General features: G+C 39.8%; 1 long non-coding RNA gene across 1 annotated transcript; it reads right to left on the bottom strand.

The window, feature by feature from the left end:
• Positions 1-13,160: 13,160 nt before the first annotated feature.
• Positions 13,161-17,923, bottom strand: LOC140244860 (uncharacterized). Its single transcript, XR_011902307.1, has 4 exons — positions 17,793-17,923; positions 14,899-15,082; positions 14,287-14,452; positions 13,161-13,667 (listed from the first exon to the last, which is right to left on the bottom strand). It is a non-coding gene; the product is annotated as an uncharacterized lncRNA (long non-coding RNA).
• Positions 17,924-18,210: the final 287 nt, after the last annotated feature.

The raw sequence follows: 18,210 nt of genomic DNA, 5'->3' as shown, positions 1-18,210 counted from the left end.
TGCTGATCGATACAGGCATAATTTTCCCAACAATTCATGTCCTTTCACACGTTAATGGGAACTTGATTAAAGGGAAACAATGCAGTTTAGGGAGAAATCTCATCCCTTTTTGTCATACATTTTATCAAAGCTAATGTTGTCAACCTTATTGTGTAAGGGTTTCCTTTCTGGTATTACCATCATCTCTATTCATTGTCAGCTATTAGGTCAGTAGGATTTCTTTCTGCAGTATTTGCATGTTCCAGCTATACAAGGACACAATATTCATATCTGCACTTGTAGGATATATAAAGACCGAATGCCATTAACCTACGAAATGCTAATGATTGTTTCTTCTTTTCACTCAGAAGTGTTTCAGTGAGAACGCGCATTATTTTCCAAGTGGAATAATACCGAAATATTCAAAACCGTTTTAAAATACTTCGGTGACCCTAAATATTTAGCCTGTATCATACATCATAACATGGTATGGAACTATTATTATTAGTTTACCTGGCACTTTCGTGCCTCTCCGGCGAGGATCTCGTAGAAGTCGTTATGCCATGTTGACTTATTGATTGATACACTGCGCAGCACGCGGCTGGAACACATCCCCTCTGCCCATTGTCGAGACTCAATTCTTCCGCAGTCCACATTCTCTATCTCTAGTTCTTGCTATTATGATATGAAGTAAGGAACGTAGTATCAACATGGAGAGGGTTCATTAATACAAAAAGCAATCGCCTTGCAGGTGGAAAATCGTAAATCAGAGTCTATATTCTGACGTGATGTAGACGTGATGCATTTAAAACTCATACCAAGGTGGATGGCTGACTTTATTACAATCATACCAGTGCATAACTGGAAGTACTACTGAATGCGTACTTTAACGTTTTACTTGAAGATTCACTGGGAGATAATAGGCATAGTCGGTGAAATCATCACATCGTGGTTAAACTTGTCTCATAGGACCATAGTAGCAGTTTAGCAGCTCTGACGTTTAGTTTAAAGGGGAGATATAGAATTGGTTGAGGAGAGGATATCAGCTTTTGACTTTTCGCAAAATACCTACATGACCTAGAAGCCACTTTATGAAATGTTAAAGAGCATACAATTCTAAGAGGATTTCAGTTTATTTGATGAAAATCGGATTTGAAATGGCCGAGATATCCAAAAACAAAGTAAATCTAAGTGATGCTGACAAGAGGCGGGTCCCACCTTTTATTAGGTTTGCTTTCTCTTAGATATCTCAGCCACTTCTAAAGTAATTATCATCAAATAAACTTAAAATTCTTCTTAGAATTTTGTGTTCTTTTATACAATGTATTTCAAAAGAGGTTTTACATCCCCCAGAAAAAAAATAAAATCATCGTCAAAAAGGTCCCATCTTAACCAATTCAAACTGTAACATCTCTTTAATTGATTTGCCGACGTTACTACAGCTTATGACACGATTCGCTTCTTTTTCATCTTCTATTTCATAATATTATCCAGCAGTAAATGGGTCATTTTAAGTCCAATGTCAGCGCCGTCGATGGTTTTTTATCTCCAAATCAAGTACCTTTAATCGAGCATTAGCACTGCAGTCAACTGAACACAATCGACATCGATAATGACCATTAACCCCAGTCTACCGTGTGTCCCCCCCCCCCCCAAAAAAAAAAAAAATGAATAAAAAAAATGACCCTCCACAACAATAAATTTAAAAATAGTAAATCAATCCAAATACAATTTCAGGGTATGATGCCATAACTTATTATCCACATTGTTCAGAAAACCCATCCGATTTGCTTCAATGGTCAAAGAAAAATGAAGATGTTTGTAGAGAATGTCAGGTATCCCTTCCCTCAACGTTCTGTCCATTGTATTCACACATTTAATATGCAGTTCCAAGAGCATCCAAGTGTTAAACTTAGAGGAATCAAACCCATGACATGTTTTTCAACGCTTCACATTTCTCTGTGACCATTTTAAGCAAATCTGATGGGGTTTTCTGCACAATAAAGCTAAGATATTATATTTTAAAAACCTGAAATAGATTTTGAACAATTATTATTTTATCATAATGAAGTTAACAGAGCAATAATTCTTTGTTGTTGTTGTTGTTGTGTTTTTTTTTTTGTTTTTTTTTTTTTGGGGGGGGGGGGGGAGGATATACTGTATATAGTGTTGATTTAACACCACCAGGAAGTGGGAATCGAACGACGGAGAATAATTGTGCTTAGTTCAAGTCAAATGAAAAAAAAAACCCAAACAAACAAACATAATGCTTTGAACTGAACAAGTGATGAATTATAGTGCCACAAATTTCTTAACATGTCCACGGTACAACGATCTCAAATTTTGCTCCCAGGCATTGATTTATGCTGCAAGTCTAGAATGTGTAAACTTAATTGCTATGGGTGGTTTTACGTGAGATTTTATATAGAAACTGAACTAAAGGCCGTATCACACCTTTCCGGGCAAGCCTTGCGTACGACTTGCGAAGAACAATTTTTACCACCCAGAGGTCCCCTCAGATGACCCGCACATGACAGTACCTAGCACGTATCTAATCCGTAGTCGCCCGGGGGTGCGCACTTAAATATTTTACCCGTAACTATGTTTAGGCCCTGTCACACCTTTCCGGGCAAGTTACGCGGGCTTGTTGAGTGTAGGGATTTTCCAGCATACCGGAAATTTCTGAGGGCGAACAAGGATTTGAGCGAGTCAGTGCATGTGTCTTACTTGCTGGACGCGTTCTACTTAAAGGACAAGTTCACCTTCATAGACATGTGGGTTGAGTGAATGCAGCAATATTAGTAGAACACATCTGTAAGAGTTTGAGCAAAATCGGACAATCCGTTAAAAAGTTATGAATTTTGAAGTTTCTGCTCAGTCACGGCTGGATGAAAAGACTGCTATAGCTTATGATGTCACATGAGTACAACGATATAAAGAAAGAATAAAGAAAATTTCAACATATTTCCATTTTTTCTCGCATAACAAAAGAACAGTTGACTTCTCTCTTTCAGAAAGCAGGGGGAAATAATATTACCCTTAACATACTTCAGTAGCAAGTCGAAGAAATGTGCACTTTATTCAAAAAGTAAAGCTTTGTGAAATTCTCTTTTTATTTTCCTTCATAGTTGCACGCATGTGACATCATACACTGTAGTAGTCTTCTCTTCCAGCAGTGACTGCGCAGATACTTGAAATATTCGTAACTTTTGAACGGATTGTCCAATTTTCCTCAAACTTTCACTGTTGTGTTCTAATAATATTTCTGCATTCTCTCAATCCTTATGTATATGAAGGTGGACTTGTCCTTTAAATTCTACTTGCAAATATACTGTGTGACCTTTGTACCAGTCGCGTGGGGGCTGACAACTCAGTGAAGGAATTCCTCTGAAGGAATGGCAGAAGTTCCACAGAATGTCATTATCTTGGCTGCATACGGAACTGCGAAGTACCTGGTACCTGCGTGGGAGTTGCCTGCGAGGTGCTGCCGCTAAGGGCCTCCTACTGGCGTTCCGCGTGTACCTCTCCGGGCATCCCCGCGACTCACCCGGAAAAAAAAAAAAAAAATTGGTTATGCTCAAAACATGGCTGCGGTTAAATCGGACTTGCGTGCGCACCTCCGGGCAACTACAAGCGAGATACGCGCTAGGTACTGTCAGGTGCAGACCAACTGCGGAGAGTTCCTGGTAGCAAACTCGTTTCCCAGCAAGTCAAGATGCAAAACTTCCCCAGATGCGGTATGACAAGGCCTTGAGCATGCTCAAAACTTGTTCAGAGTGAGTCATGGGGGTTCGCTCGCAGAGGTGCACGCAGAACACCAGTATGAGACCCTTACCAGCAGCACCTCGCAGGCAACCCCAACGCAGGTACATCTCAATACCTGCAAGTCGCTCGTAACGGAAAACGGATCGGTTTCAAAGCTCTCACGCAGGTCACACGAAATACGCGCAAGTAGAAGGTAAGTAGTACGTGCCTAGTATGTAAAGGCCGTGTCACACCATTCCGGGCAAGCTACGCGGGCTTGTGGCGAGGAGGTAGTTTCCAGCACGTAGAAGATTTTCAGCGGGCGAACAAGAATGCCTGCAATTTTCATTCATGCCTTGTCATACCGTACGGGGGAAGTTTTGCGGCTTGACTTGCGGGGAAACAAAATTAATTTACTCCCCGGAGCTTTCCGCAGTTGGTCCGCACCTGACAGTATCTAGCGCGTAGTTGCCCGGAGGTGCTCACGCAAGTCCGATTTAACCGCAGCCAAGTTTTGAGCATGACCAAAACTTTTTCCGGGTGAGTCGCGGGAATGCCCGTAGAGGTCCACGCAGAACGCCAGTAGAAGGCCCTTAGCGGCAGCATTTCCCAGGCAACTCCCACGCAGGTACTTCGCAGTCCCGTATGCAGCCAAGATAATGAAATTCTGTGGGATTTCAGCCATTCCATTAGAGGAATTCCTTCACTGAGTTGTCAGCCCCCACGCGACTGGTACAAAGGTCATACAGTATATTCGCAAGTATAATTCAAATAGAACGCGTCCAGCAAGTAAGACACACGCGTTGACTCACTCAAATCCTTTTCCGCCCTCAGGAATGTCCGGTGTGCTAGAAAATCCCTACACGTAACACGCCCGAGTAGCTTACCCGGAAAGGTGTGACAGGGCCTAAACACGGTTGCGGGTAAAAAAAAAAATATATATATGCGTGCGCACCTCCGGGCGACTACGGTTGAGATACATGCTAGGTATAAACTGTCATGTGCGGATCATCTACGGGGACCTCCGGGTAGTCAAAATTGTTCTTTGCAAGTCGCACGCAAGGCTTGCCCGGAAAGGTGTGACACGGCCTTTAGAAACGGGTGCGAAACTCGCAAGCATTCTTGTCCGCCTGCGGAAAATTGTCCTGCGTGCGGAAAGTCCCTCCTCGCAACAAGCCCGCTTAGCTTGCCCGGAAAGGTGTGACAGGGTCTTATACTCAATGTGAGTGGGGACGACGCGCATTCATGGACGTGAATGTAGGTCTCGCACGTAAAGTAACGCAACACCCAATACCGAACTTGTATTAATAGCAAAGTTGATAATCCTCTTTAGTGTACATACATGTAAAGACTTCTGTTATCTTCGACAAGGATGATTTGTTTTTGACAGCGTTGGTTTGTTTTGTTTTTGCTTTTCGTTTGTTTTTATGTATGTTTGTTCGGTTCATTTAAGTCCTTTTCAATTTATTGTCATACGGTGTATTTCCGTATTTCTAAAAACATTGGTACGGATTGGTACAATAAATGAGAATACTAATATATTTGGTTTACACATTCCAACATTAGAATCATACTGATTACAAATGTTACTGGTCATGTTGTAGTACAAAATAAGTGTCTCTAAGAAGCAACATATAAAATTTTGAGGCCTACCGAAGCCACCTTGTAAAACTGCAGGCCCAAGACTCATGCGTGTGAAAATTACACAGAAATAAAGGATGTGAATGTCTTGACCGACTAAAATCATTCCAACTATGAAATTCAATGTCGAAGAATTGACTTGTATAGACCATTTATGTTGATTTGTCTGTCTGTTTGCAAAATAGCTAAAGAAAAAAATATTATGAACGTATGAGATGAAATTTTAACAAAAAGTTGATAATGATACAAGAATCGAGATGCATACAAACAAATGAAGGGACATTTCATTGTTACTTTCCACAAAGCATTCGCGTAAATTGTTTAAAAAAGTATACACACCACTTGGTTACAATGAACCATGAAAGACATTCCTGACTGTGTATGGCTTGACAGATCGCTGTGAAGAACATATTCCTGCCATTGTTTTCCCACTCGTTTGGCGGCCTTCACAGTATGGCATTCAAATGCCACATCAACGCAGAAATCCTGGTCACCACCCTGTACCAAGCCGTCGATGATATCAAGACCAAGTTCTTCCATGGCATATGAGGAGAAGTAGAGAAGGTAACGAAATTGTTTGTATTGAGGAAGGAGTTTGTTTTTGAGGCTCTCGTACTTGGATCGATCCTTTTCAAATAAAGCCTGAATGTATACTCCTGCAATATATTCCTGGAATAGCTTATGGGGAAACGAAACCCTTGATTTAACAAAGGAGGGAATTTTGACTCCGCGCTGATGACGCTCCCTATTTGTGATGACATTGCTCTCCAACGTCAAAATCCCGATTTTGCGGCATGTTACCATGGCACTCTTACATTCATTGAATCTTTCTTCAGGAAATGAAAGAGACATGTTCAATAAACCGTCCAGTGCTATCTCACCTATGTCTAGAATGGCTCTATCAGCTTTCGTGATAAGCAGAGGAAGATTTTCATCATTCAGATTTCCACACTCCTTTGCTGCATAATGATCTTTCAAAAAGGAGATCATCTCTCTAAAAAACTGAGAGAAAGTTTGCAGCTCGTGTATTACTTGTCGCCTCTCTTCATCTGCCTCGTTCCACATGGTGCAAAGCATAGCACAAAAAATTGGATATGGGGCCATATTTGACTGGATGACATCATTTTCTGTCATGAAATTGATCAGATCTTTTCCAAGAGCATTCTTTTGTACATACTCGAAGTACCTCGTGATGTATGTCTCCAAATTTTCCTCGTCAAATCCTTCCACGTTGATAACAGAATAAGCTTTGGCAAGCCTTTTGATCTTAGTGAATTCGCTAGTTCTCCATGGACGTGTGGTAACGAAGACCCTGCAGAACTTGAACCGATCCAATTGTAAAATGCGAATTACTTCATTGCTGCTGTCTACCGACAACTGTCCGCTAAACTCGTCGAACCCATCGAACACCAAAAGGACATTATCTGGATTTCCTGAGATGTAGTCATCTATCTGGCTTGATGTTACTGTGTTTGATTCAGACAGGTATGCCTTAGCAATATCACCAATACTTTGACCGTCTCTGACATCTCGAAGGGGAATTACGATCACCATGTCTAGCTCCGCAAGCGCAACTCCACTGCACCAGTCCCATGCGATCTTATCGCACAACGTTGTTTTGCCAACACCTCCCTCACCCTCGATCAAGATGCGCTTTACAAGTCTTCCATTTGCCTGAAGTGTCAAAATTTCCTCGTAAGTTATTTGTGCTTCGCGCTTGTCGTTGTGCTGTACCAGACTTAAATTTGTGTAAAGTTTATCCAAGTCAACTTGTTCCAGGAAGTTCAGCGGATCTACTGTGATTTTTTTGCGTGACAAGTGGTAATGCTCCTTCAGCTCTTCACTGCATTGTTGTACTTGTTCCTTTGTTAGCAAAGTGGTAGGTGATGATCCTGGGAAGTGAAGCACGCAGACAGAGAGGCAAATACTCATTGATAATGACTCTATCTCTCTCTCTCTCTACAATGCATATAAAAAGAGTAATTTAACTTTGGCGGGCTATAATTTTAAAATTGTCAGCTATAAAGTGCTCAATGTTGGTTCAGGAAGAGGGAACTCTTTCTCTTTCCATCAATACCTAATCATGTTGACAAACGCCATGCATGATTGTTCACAAGAACTCTAAAGAGAACAATGACAAATTGAACTTTTTCCAAGTTTGCGTATTACTTTCAAGGAACACTGCATTACCTCACTGTATGAATCAGAACTGTCAGTGAAAGTGGTCAAATCATCAATACAGGCTGCCCGACTGCAGGTTCGTGTTTAGCTCGGGATTCCTCTAACCTATTATGTTTCATAACCTTTGATATTGCTACGTTGTCGATATTCAAACATGGTCCTTCTCTTAAAGACCACACCATTATCCATTTTCTCTCTTCGTATTCAAGGCATGGTTATATGTGTTGAATATGAACACAAAAAATGGACTATGTGGGTAGGTCGTTGGCCTCTGTCGGAGAAACAAGTTATCGGACAGGTAGCCACGTTAAAGGTTGTGAATCATAAGATGTTAAAGGGATGGTACAGTATTGGTGGAGATGACAATTGGGCTTTTAAGTTTTTGCGAGAAAACACTTATCAAATAATATAGAGCATACCATTTTAAGAGAAATTCAAAGTTTAATTGATGAAGGTCGGGTTTGGAATGACTGAAAAATACAAAAACAAACTAAAACAAAGCCGCGATCGTAATAAAGTGTGGATCCCACACTTTATTAGAATCGCTCTTTTTGTGGATATCTCAGTCATTTCAAAACCAATTTTCATCAAATAAACGTTGAATTCCTCATAGAATTACATGCACTTTCATATTTCATGAGAAGTTTCTCATTATCTCACCAAAAAATGTTAGAAACCTGAAATTAGGTCTCAACCAATACTGTACGATCCCGTTTTAAAAGAGGAACCCTAAACACAAACCCGAAACATAAGCCTGAATTCCTACAGGCTGGCCTATCTCAGGGCCCCGTTGCAAGAAAGTTGCAATCAATTGCAAATAATTGCTAATTTTGAAACAACCATTCTGATTGGCTCAGGGTCTGCCCTATTAAGAAGACATGCATGCAACAATGATTTTGATTGGCCAGTGACAATCAGTTGCAAGTTGCGTTTAAACGCAAAGTTTCTAGCAACGGGGCCCTGGTCACTTTCATTCACTTTCGCAGGGCAAATCTCATTAGGGAGCTTTAGATTTTGACGCGCGGACGTTTGAGCCGACGCTTGCGCTGGACGTTCTCCTCTCCCTGCGTCGTGTGGAAAAGTAGCTTTAGATTACGCTGGGACGCAACATATAAAAAATAAAATCGCGCCCCCATTAGCCGGGTTCACACGTACACCAATTAGCGGGATACAAATCTCGAGATTTGCATCGCGATCGTCCCGAGTTTTTTGCACGTGTGGACAGAAAAAACCCGAAAATTAGCGGGATAAGCATCGCGATGCTAATCCCAAGAAATCTTGCGCTGGTTCATCAATTAGCGGGATAATTGGCCCCGCGCTGGTACGTGTGAACGGTCGGGATTAGAATCTCGAGTTTTTATATCCCATCATGCAATGCGCACATCACTACAGCGAGGCCTCTGCGAAGAGGTCCTTCACCTCTTTGGAGCACAACAACAACAGCGCGCGAACCACACCACTGACGCGTAAAAGACAATGGGCAAAGGTAAGTGCGCGCAGGCAGTGATAGAGAAGGACGCTGTGTGACCCAGTTTGCAGGCTTTGCTGTTGTCTCTATCGGCAATTAGGGAGCTTTAGATTTTGACGCGCGGACGTTTGAGCCGACGCTTGCACTGGACGTTCTCCTCTCCCTGCGTCGTGTGGAAAAGTAGCTTTAGATTACGCTGGGACGCAACGTATAAAAAATAAAATCGCGCCCCCATATGATCAGTGCATGAAGAAGCTCTGTACGTCGCAAACTGTGCGGACGTGAAAATAGCCCAGTACGCGTAGTAAACAACTCAGGCGACGCAAGCTAAAAATAGATTGACTTTACGCGCGCTACTGCGCACGCTCAGAACATTTTTTTTTCCTTTGAACGTCCGCGCGTCTAAAATCTAAAGCTCCCTATTAGCGGGATAATTCGGAACGTGTGGACGCTCGCCAAATTAGCGGGATACCGATCGCGATCGCTATCCCGCTAATTTGGTACGTGTGGACGCTCGCAAAAAAACTCGGGATGAGGATCGCGATCGTCATCCCGCTAATTTGTACGTGTGAACCCGGCTATTATGATCAGTGCATGAAGAAGCTCTCTACGTCGCAAACTGTGCGGACGTGAAAATAGCCTAGTACGCGTAGTAAACAACTCAGGCGATCGCGATCGCTATCCCGCTAATTTGGTACGTGTGGACGCTCGCAAAAAAACTCGGGATGAGGATCGCGATCGTCATCCCGCTAATTTGTACGTGTGAACCCGGCTATTATGATCAGTGCATGAAGAAGCTCTCTACGTCGCAAACTGTGCGGACGTGAAAATAGCCTAGTACGCGTAGTAAACAACTCAGGCGACGCAAGCTAAAAATAGATTGACTTTACGCGCGCGACTGCGCACCAAAGATAGTAGAGATATAAGATACGAAGGCGCGCGATAAAGATGGACACAAAATGGCTACCCTACATGACGATACAAAAGAGAGCTAAGTACAAACTCAGTACACCTAGGAACATTACTCATTTCGAAAGGTAGTGGTATTTTTATTATCTTAAAAAGATTTAAAAATTATAGTCGTAGCTTTTTATCGATTAAGGGGATTATTTTGAAGAACAAGATTTTAGAGTAATAAGGATTATTTCGTGGAGGTAAAAATTTGGCAACAACATGATCTCACAATCAAAGACGCTTGAGAAACAACAACATCTTCAAAGACAGCGCGTCACAGGCAAAGACACACATCACCTGAGACGCGCTGTCCCTAAAGCCGCTGCTGCTGTTTATCAAGCGTCAAGGCAGCGCGTCTCAGGTGATGTGCGTAATACGCTTGAGGTCCGCGCGCTGTCCATTTGTTTTGTACAGGATTAGCGCGCACTTTCGTGTCTTATTAGTTAAGCGTCTTTGCTGCGCACGCTCAGAACATGTTTTTTTTTTTTTTCCTTTGAACGTCCGCGCGTCTAAAATCTTAAGGCGGACTCACACTGTGCGATTTTTACTGCGATGCGCTGCGCTGCGACAATGTGCGATATCGCAGCCTGTTGCACTCTGTCGCAGGTGCTGCGATGTATACCTCACACTGTGCGATTTGTGGCCTACAATTTACACCGTGCGCATGCGTACATCGTACATTATGGCACCTGTTCATCATAAAGAACGGTAACATGAATGAAGTCACTCGTGAATGTTTTGTATTTTATTATTATTGTTTTTTTTTTTTTTGGCGACGTTGGTTTGTAAAGTAAATGTATGTTCTTGAAAGCTTGCTTTTTTTTCTTTTGGTTTGACTCTAAAGTAACTACAGAAATGACTAGATATGAATCAAATAACACTGTATATTCTAAGAAATAAAGTTAATAATGACAGAAAAATGCAATGCCATATTTTTGTATCAATTTGGATCACTGCCTGGATCAAAGCCCCCCCCCCCCCTTTTTTTTTTGGGGGGGGGGGAGGGTGGGGTGGTTGTAGGATTCTTGATCATTGGAAATAATCATTTACAGCATATTATGCATATTTATGTCATTATAACAATGGGTAGAAATCACAGTAAGGGTGAAAATGTACTGCTTGGCGGAGGTCTGTATTCTCTGAATGCTTTTCTATGACTTTGATAGTGGAATTCTAATATATTGTGGTTTCTCAAGCACATAAAATGTGCTGACATATTTTTCTGGTTGGCCCTTGAAAAATTTACTCTTGTGTATGTAATATTACCATCCAGATGTAAGGGAATCACACTTATTTACAATATATATTGATTCACAAATAAAAACGTGACAAGAATGAAGATAATGATATATTCAAGTCATGAAATTAGATATACAATATAGATTAATTGATCACAATTAAAGTCAATTCAATAGTTTATTTATTTCCATCAACAAAAAAGAAAAAGAGAAGATGGTACAAAGTGGTACAAGCTGTTGGTTTGTCTTTATATAACATGACTACAGCTCTGCTGTATGCTTCAATTAGTTCAATACAATTGTACTGTCAAAAAAGGCCAAAAAAATGCAAAACTAGTAGGAAAACAATATCATAATTGTGCTGTACAATTCACATATACATACTCTAGTATGGATGTCATAGTTCTTAATAGTATCACACAAAGTGACCAAAAACATCAGCTTCCATTTCTTTTCCATGTAAACAATGAATAAATTCAGTCAACTTGAACATCTACAAGAAGTTCAGCTCAACGAGTTACCATTACAATTTGCACACGGCAACTACCTATGCCACTACAATTTCCCAAATAATGTAGCACAAACAAACAAACAAACAAACAAACCTCAGAGAGCAAATTGCTGCAATCTAACATACTCTACAAGCAATGTTTACAGTTAGAGTTTATGTACAAAGGTACATAAACACTTAATGTGAACATACAGTGTATTTTGGAAAATGCCAAAATGAAATTATCATACCAGCATCCGAAGGGGTGCTTGGAGATGCACTAAATGTGCTACTGGTCCTAATCCAGATTTTAAATCAGACACTGCATACACTGCAAAATACTGTGGCAAAGCAGTCATTTGAATTGAAATATATATATATATATATTGAATTGTGTAAACCTTGTCAATTGTATACCTTAATAATGTAATATTATTACAGGAGATCTCATCTTCAACACTGTCCATTTTCTGTCCATCCCAGATTATGTTGGTGCCTACCTTAGACATTCTTTACAAGAAGAAGATGTGCTGGTTAAAATGTGTGGAAGAAAAAAAAAGATAAAAGGTTATAGGCTAGAGTACATGTATTTTTGGTTACACATTTTACTTTCCAGAATTGACTTATAAGCAAGAAATATACAATTGTGTTACCAATATCAAATAAGGGAGATACAAATGAATGGACATTGAATTGCTTTGAATGATAAGGGTAAGTGGCAAATTGTAGCCCACAATGTAGCAAAAACAACTATAACAATTTGCTGACTCAAACTCTCAGATGTTGAGTCCAGTAATAAATGTTATCCATTGATACAGATAGAGGTATGATAAAAAACAAGCAAACAAACAAACATAATTTTGTGCATGGGGGGGGGGAGATCAGTAGTTAAAATATGTATGATTAAAATACCATGCAGCACTTATACGGTAGCATATACTGCCTAGGAAAAAATAGCCAACTCAGAATGCTGTCTGCTGCATTCACATTACTCTAAATTCAGAATTGAAACTTGCAATAAGCTCTCACTTCCACATAGGCCGAAGGTGGTTTTTACTCTGCGCAGTCTTGTGAGTGACGAAGAAATATGATGTCATGTCACTACCACTTTTGCAACAGTACAAATCATGTACAACAACTTCAAGGTAAAACATCTCTTGAACTTCTGAAGTTTTCCATCGATTCAAAAGAAGTTTTGCTTACATGTTCAGCTCACTGCAAAATGTGTTGCCGTGGTAACAGCACTAATTGCCCTCAAAATTACGTAACGGCTTTGAGAACAGCTTTCTTCCCCAGTTTTCAAGCCATTAAAACAATGTTTAGCACACATGTTGAGTTTAATGTAAAGTTGCACAAAACATACAATTCTAAACAGCAGTGGAAAGAGTGTTGCTATTGTCTCTGAACATTGTAATGGCCCTCACAAATCAAACAAAATCTTGAGGAGTTTTTTCCCTCTCCAGTTTTTCAGTGATACAAACAAAACATGGTACATTTGTTGTACTTGATTTAAAGTTGCAGGATAAATTTTAAAGAGAAACTGGAAGTGCATTGCAGGAGTAACAGTGCATAATCGCCTTAAAATCATGACAAAACCTTGCACATTGAAATTCTTCAGCTGTTTGTTGTTATTTCAGAAAAAAAATGACTCACAGTGATTGCATGTAAATTTGACTTTTTCGAGAGTAGCTGTGTTTGTAGTTGAAATAAAACCATTGTAAGTTAACATCAAATGCATGTAAAATTCATGGCAACTTGCACTGATGGTCCAACATAAATGAAAGAATATAGTAAGTCAATATGTCAGTTTCTTCAAGTTCCACCTTCAGGACTGCCTGCTGTAGTAGCTGCCATTTTCTTGCTTTGAAAAGTCACATTTTGTTTCCAGTAAGTCCCAGAGAGACAGCAATGTCATCCCACATCGATCTTGCAGTTACAGGTGTAAGTGTTGAGGTGAACTGCATGACAAGGGCTAAACAAACACAAAAAAGAGAGCAAAAGGGAGAAAACAGGGGAAATATTAATTGTTACAAAAATGCATAAGGTTCCCTGTGAAGCAAATGTTTGTAGTTTAGGATGCCTCCAACTTTCCGCCCATTTGCTCACAGTGTTTACAGCACTTGAACTACATACATTAGCAACTGACAACCACAGTTGAGTCATTGAGTTGAGTTGTTATGAAGGTCCTCGACCATGGAATTGACTCTGGAATTTTATTTTTCTTGAGAAAGTAAAAGAACAATGTGGCATGGTTTTTTTTTTTTTAATACTTAGAGAACTTACACCTGAATAATCCTTGTTGATGTGATAACTTAAAATCAGCAAATTTCGACAGTGATCTTAGATCTGAACCCCCTGACAAAAAGAAGTATCCCTGGCTGATAATTCTTTGAATAAAGCCAACTCAACAATGTTGTTTGAAGTATGTAAATCAAATTTGGAATTTTCAGATACACCCCAAATACATAAATATGTTGCACTTGTCTGTAGAGAGAAAAACAACAAGAAGAAGCATGTTTTTGTTTTTCTTTCTCTCTCTATTTGAGGTGTAAAGCAAACATTTTCCATTGCTGCATCAGCAGGGTACCTACTGCTGATAAAATTTTGGTTTCCTTTGCTTCTTGACTCCTCCTTATCTTCTTAGGTTTTGCTTTGACAGGTCCTGCATCTCCTTCTCCTGCTCCTTCTCCATCATCTTATGTGTAGCATTTCAGCCTTTGACGCCTTACTGGTAGAGTCTTTATCATCTTGTAATTCCTAGTAAATAGGAGAAAAAGAAAAAGAAAAAGAAAAAGAAAAAAACACACAAACATGAATACATATTATCGTATTGAATTAGAATAACGAAGAGAGATGCATTTCTCATATGTCTTACAATTGATTCATTCTTTCAGAGAGATGATGTTTTCATAAATTTCTAGAAATTGCTAACAATGAACTGTATTAGAAGTTCTATGAATAAACTATTCATTACTTTTAGGCTAGCATGAATGACATTTTTATTTTCTTCAAAATACTGTAAAGACAATTAAATTACACTTTTTGAAATAATTTCTTTCTTTCTCTCAACTTAGTGGGTTTTTTTTTATTGTCAAGCCACCATAAAAAGAAAAAGAAACTGATGTATTCACACATGCAGTCACATAAAAATTTTGGAAAGTATGAAAAAGTGTTTATTTTATCTTCTAGCACATATAATGTACCTCAGTCTCCAAAATTGGTAAGTGATCCTCTTGGCATGTTTGTCCTCAGAAATTGTAGGTAAGAGAGGGATTCATTTACTTCTGCAGGACAACCGGTTGCCAGCTGCTCCTTTTCTGCTCTTCCTTTTCAACATTGTGACAAGCTTGTGTATGAATTCCCTAGAGATTTCATTTTTATTCAGACCTGTTTAGGGTGACACAAAGGGACAAATATTTTTAGGCATTTATGATAATTACAGTAGACTCTAAATTTACCATTTGGGTAAAAAGGACAACATTTGGGAATGAATAGAGTTAACAAAAACATATAGTGATACACAAATTTATTCAATTATTCACCATTGTTGATCATTGGAAATAGCAGAAGCACTTGCATGTAACTCAGAATAACATCATAGAGGCTTGTACATAAGTGCTTCATAAATTCATATATCATAATCATAATTATTTCAGTCATTAATAAGTAGATGCTCTAAGATCTTAGGGCCGGAAAGCTAAACCAAATTACACTCTGCATTACATATAGTGTATTTAGTACAAGTATGTCAATATACATGAGTAACACATATGACGCATACAGCATTTGTTTCCTACAGTCTGCAATTTTGGATAATTATGATTGCCTTTGAATGATGTTTTATATTCTGCAATCAAACTGCAAGTACAATCTGTACACCTACAGATTGGGGCAGGGTCTTTGATGATTTCAGACTGAGAGTTCATTTTGATATACTTTGTTATGAAATTAAAGGGCAATTAAAGTTAACAGAGAGTATGACATGTATACCGGTACTACAGTGTACACTGTATAATATAGCCTTACGAAGTGCTGTGCACAGCACGTTTGTGACTTGCTGAGGCAGCAACGACAAGGCTGTGTTTATTATCAACACAGATTAACAAATGACGCGCTACCAGATAATCAAAATACTTTGTAGCACTAGTCTGCAGACCTGGGCATGAACATGTTACAGCCTCATACAGTAACACCTCTCAGTTTGGAGTGCATGATTGATCATCACATAAAAACTCGCAGTGACAAACACGGATAAAATGTTAATCACCTAGTGACCTACATGTAGAGAGGGTCACTTCACTGCATAGTTTGCAATTGTTTTGTGGGTGTGTGTTTCTACAATTCTAGACTACAATTTCCGTACAAATCTCCAAGAACAATTGATCTATCAAAGTTACCTCAGCTCCATTTAGGCCTTATTCTTAAAAATCTGGAGTGTTGTACTCCTGCCCTAGTTAGGCAATTTCCATGAGACTATAGACCCTATGTCTACTCTCCAAAAAAATGTTTGGGAGGATCCAAGAGCCGTCAAAGATTTCTTTTTTTTTAATGTCATTAAACTCCTGCGAACATATTGTTTATTTTTCTGTCTAGGATCTGGATTCATACTGCTTGTAACTATAGCAATGGATCTCAAATATACAATGTAGGTCTAACGCCTAGAGTTCTAATTCCTCTAATCGTTTAATACAAAATGTAAGCCTACGGTTCCAGACCACCAAGGTCGAAGCCCAGGGCAGGAAAGGCTAGCACAGCTACTGACAATCTAGATCCAGTAGGTGCCTAGGCTTAAGTAATAATCTACACTGTATTTCTGTAGTCATCACTAGCTTAACCAGAGTAGGCCTACCGTATGATTTTGAAATCCACGAGCACATTAAAAAAAAAAAAAAGGAAACCCATCTAACGTTAGTACCTTACGGTAGATCACCGTAAGCTATAAGGGACTAGAAACATTACTATCATTTAATGTTGTAGAACGGGTCTAAAACTAAAAAGAAGAAGCCTGCTGACTGCGAGTACTAGTGCCAACGTTAGTGCATGCTATGACTGCTACTGCCTAGTGCTTTATTAGATCTAACGTTAGTGCTTAGGGTCTAGACTTACCCCAGGACGCTCCGTGTAGACAGTTACACTGTCCTGTGTGTTGGGGCTGGTCACAGTTAAGCCTAGACTAGTCTGACCAGACAGACTGTGCACAGCACAGCAGTCGCTTTGCGACAGCGGCTGCATGTAGTTAGGTCTAGACAGACTAGTTAATCTATATATTACAGACTTAAGAATGTAGATTTCTAGAGATCTTTTATGGTGTACAGTAATTTTACATCTTAACGTTAATGGGCTAGGCTTTCAATATCATTATCAATATCCTTTCCTATCAACGTGTAAAAAAAATTATCTGGATCTCTCTAACTGTTGGCTAGCTTACTCTTTTTCAAAGTTAGACAGAAATCACGTCTAACGTTAGGCCCTAACGTTACTTAGCTGTTTACGTGTTAACGGTTAGTGTTCACGTCCACATCAGTCGATCCAGTGGCAGTGCAATACGCCAATATGGTCTAGACTTAGATCTAGGGCCTGTCCAGACCAGGGCCCAGAGGGGCCTAATTAGTACTAACGTTAACGTCAGTAGAAGTAGTAAATTTTATGTCGATTTATTAAAATTCGACTGGAACACGTATCAATCTAGATTAAAAAGCTACAATGTAGTCAGGCCTATACTATATGTATAGAACCACTTCTTCTAGGCCCACACACGTACGTATTTAACGTTAGGCTAAATACGTGTGTGGGCCTAAAATTAGGCATGGCTAGATATGGGTCTAGTTTATACTATACTCAGTAGGGCCTAGGTCTAGTATAATTTAAACATTAACGTTTGTAGATCAAACACTTTTTTGACTTAACAAGTTAGTCCAATTAAGGGCCAAGGCTATGCATACAGTAGGCCTACCGGTCCGGCGGTACGCACACAAAATTTTAACCAACCCACAGACTGTTTAATTTGCCCTCGTTCAAACTCTGTAAATGGGACTACGTATGGACAAAACAGCTGCGATGGACTCGAGAAGCCCATATTCATGGTAGAATTACTCACGATTGCATTCTAAGTCGTTGTAAAACTCCCTCCCCATCTCATCTTCGTCATCATGTTGAGATAGATCAGTAAGCAATTGTGGAATAAAGGAAGCATATCCAGCCAAATCTTGATCAGTATTTCTTCTACCGCCTTGCTCCACTGAAAGTTTTCGATCACCATCGCAAAGATCCTGCGATAAATTTTGAACATGTTGAAAATTCTGCGATGGGCTGCGATAGCTCAAAATCGCCGGTTATCGTATCGCAGAAATCCTCACACTGTGCGATTTCTCGTCGTGCGACATCGCAAAGGGTAAATCGCAGTAAAAATCGCACAGTGTGAGTCCGCCTTAAAGCTCCCTATTTTATGCAGTGGGACGCGCGTCGTTTCTTCACTCTAACACGACATTGTCATTGTCGTCATTGCCGTCTTGAAA

The sequence above is a fragment of the Diadema setosum genome, chromosome 2 (assembly GCF_964275005.1).
Source record: "Diadema setosum chromosome 2, eeDiaSeto1, whole genome shotgun sequence".
In the NCBI taxonomy this organism is placed as follows: domain Eukaryota; kingdom Metazoa; phylum Echinodermata; class Echinoidea; order Diadematoida; family Diadematidae; genus Diadema; species Diadema setosum.
This window is presented reverse-complemented; position numbering and strand designations above follow the sequence as displayed.